The following is a 3,040-nucleotide window of genomic DNA, read 5'->3' as shown; positions in this document are numbered from 1 at the left end:
CAGGGTCGCTTATGTGTACCGTCAGTTGGGAAGCTCCGTACAAATATTCTTTCAGAGGCCCATTATTCTAGATATGCTTCTCACCCTGGAGCAACGAAGATGTATCAGGACCTTCAACAGGTCTATTGGTGGAATGGCATGAAAAAAGATATTGCGGAGATGGTAGCTGAATGTCCTAACTGTCAACTAGTTAAAGCAGAGCATCAGAGGCCTGGAGGCCTAACTCAGTTTATTGAGCTTCTGTTATGGAAATGGGATATGATAAATATGGACTTCATCACTGGTTTGCCTCGTACTCCACGAAGGTTTGATTCCATTTGGTTAATTATCGATAGACTGACAAAATCTGCTTATTTCTTGCCAGTTAGGACGACATATTCAGCTGAAGATTATGCTAGGCTTTACATTCAGGAAATTGTTCGCCTTCACGGAGTTCCATTATCTATTATCTCAGATCGAGGAGCTCAATTTACATCACATTTTTGGAGATCGTTTCAGAAAGGTCTAGGAACTCAAGTAAATCTTAGCACCACTTTTCATCCACAAACTGATGGACATGCAGAACGTACTATTCAGACGGTTGAGGATATGTTACGTGCTTCTGTGTTGGATTTTAAAGGAAGTTGGGATAAATATCTACCTCTTATTGAGTTTGCTTATAATAACATCTTTCAAGCTATTATTCAGATGGCCCCTTACGAAGCACTATACGGGCGGAAGTGTAGGTCCCCAATCGGTTGGTTTGAGCTTAGGGAAGCAGATTTGCTAGGTCCCAATCTAGTCCAACAAGCGATTGAAAAGGTTAAGCTTATTAGAGATCGGCTTCATATAGCACAGTGTCGACAGGAGTCTTATGCAGATGTTCGCCGACGGAACATTGAGTTTGAGGTAAAAGATTGGGTTTTCCTGAAAGTATCGCCTATGAAGGGCATCATGCGATTCAGAAAGAAAGGGAAGCTCAGTCCTAGGTATGTTGGACCATATAAGATTATTCGGAAGATTGGTATGGTGGCATACGAGCTTGATTTGCCTACAGAATTGGAAGCAGTACATTCTGCATTTCATGTTTCTATGTTGCGGAAGTGCATTGGAGAGCCTTCACGTATTATACCCATTGAAAATATTCATATCGCTGAGGATTTATCTTATGTAAAGGTACCGATAGAGAATTTAGATCGGCAAGTAAGAAAGCTTCAAAATAAAGATGTAGCTTCTGTGAAAGTTTTATGGAGAAACAATAACATCGAGGAAATGACCTGGGAAGCGGAAGAGGAAATGAGGAAGGAGTACCCCCAACTATTTACGACTTAAGGTGAGTAACATTTTGATAATTGGCAATTATTTCTTGACAACGACTTGATTAAATTTTCAGAAGTTCCAAAGTGCAATTTATATGTCTTTTTATGAGATAGCTATACAAAGCTTAGTAGTTAAAATTTTCAAATTTTGACTTTAGTTTGCGACTGTAACAAACATAGACTCGCAAATAAAGTCATATGGGAAAGAAACTCAACCAAGGAATTGTCTAAATCCATTCGCGGGCGAATGTTCAGAAGTGGGGAAGGGGAATGTAAGATCCCGCACTTTTTATCTATTCTTGCCTAATATGTGTGGCGTAGCTTGGCATGAATATATGAGGTGTATATAAATTGGTATCGTACATTGGAGATTATGATTACAAATGGATGGCAATATCAAGGAACTAAACGCTCGGGTAGAACTTCGCCCGTTTGAAAGGTTTAAATTATCTCATACCTTGAGGTAAACCTATGAGTGTCTAACATGCTAAGACTAGTGTGCTATGAGGTATTATAATAGAACAAGGTTCGTATGTTAAGTTTTGAAGTAAAAAAAATTAGCCAAACTAATGTCGGCAAAAGTTATCGAAGTTTCTCTAATAATATTTTGTTAACTTTGGGTCAACTGTCTCATCTGTTTTCTCCCAATATATAAAGAGTTAGAAGGACCATGACCTATCAAATCAAAGGCCTACGAGTGTAGTTTGCAACGCACAAAACCCTGTATCCAACCGACATCAGAGTAAAAAGTTATGAGAGTTTTACCGCGGACTGCCGAGGCAGAATCTGGGTTGCGATCCGAGTTAGGTAAAAAAATGTGGTATGTCGGTTTACTCGGTGTTTTAAGCCATGAAAACATTTATGTTGACTTCCTAACCAGAAACAAAGCTTAAGAGAGTGTTCTAATGGAGTTCTTTCATGATAAATGTTAGTTTATGACGATTTCTACAATTAAAGGTTGCCCCCGTGCCTAGAAACATGATCTCTAGACGTGGCAATCATTTTCCCCTTCTATTAGCTACGTTTGGAGCTAGTTTTAGAAGATATAAATCGGTAGATATTGGTGTTTCTTCAAGGTTTACACTTGGTTAACTAAGGTAATCATCTCGGGACTCTTTTATGATTGTTTTTATAAAGTTCTAAGGACGTTTCGTCGAGTTGAGGCCATATGGAAAATCTGCTGATTTAAGCTCAATTATGAATAATTTAAAGGTGCGTACCAGTTGTGTATATATAGTGTTTGCAAAGTTTAGGACGTAAGGAAAAACTTTGTGAAGAAGCTACAGCCATTTGATTTTTCATTGAAAAGGTATGTTAAGGCGAAGCTACGTCTCTCATTTTAGCACCACTCCTGGGAAATTCCTAAAACGCCAAATGTGATATTTTGCTATTCTCTTGCTAGAAAGACCTTCAGTGAAAGGCATTGGGATCTCAGATGAATTATTTTCTTGATTCTATTATTTTGATATTCCACTCGTTTGGATAAATAGAGTATTCGACATCTACATGTCATTTTATCGGTTTCCTTGATTATATGTCTACATGTATGAGTTTTTATTCTTCTTTGGGTGATGTGACTTAAAATATCATCGGAGACCCTAATTACTTGTAACCAACCCTCTTTCCTCACTAAAGTTATTATGAAAAATCTTTAAAGTAACTCATGATCTTCAAAATACTCAAATATAACTTAAATGTTTAAACTATTAGTACACTTGGTTTTTGAAATACTTCTTTTATAA

This window comes from Solanum tuberosum, unplaced genomic scaffold (assembly GCF_000226075.1).
Source record: "Solanum tuberosum cultivar DM 1-3 516 R44 unplaced genomic scaffold, SolTub_3.0 scf00492, whole genome shotgun sequence".
In the NCBI taxonomy this organism is placed as follows: domain Eukaryota; kingdom Viridiplantae; phylum Streptophyta; class Magnoliopsida; order Solanales; family Solanaceae; genus Solanum; species Solanum tuberosum.
This window is presented reverse-complemented; position numbering follows the sequence as displayed.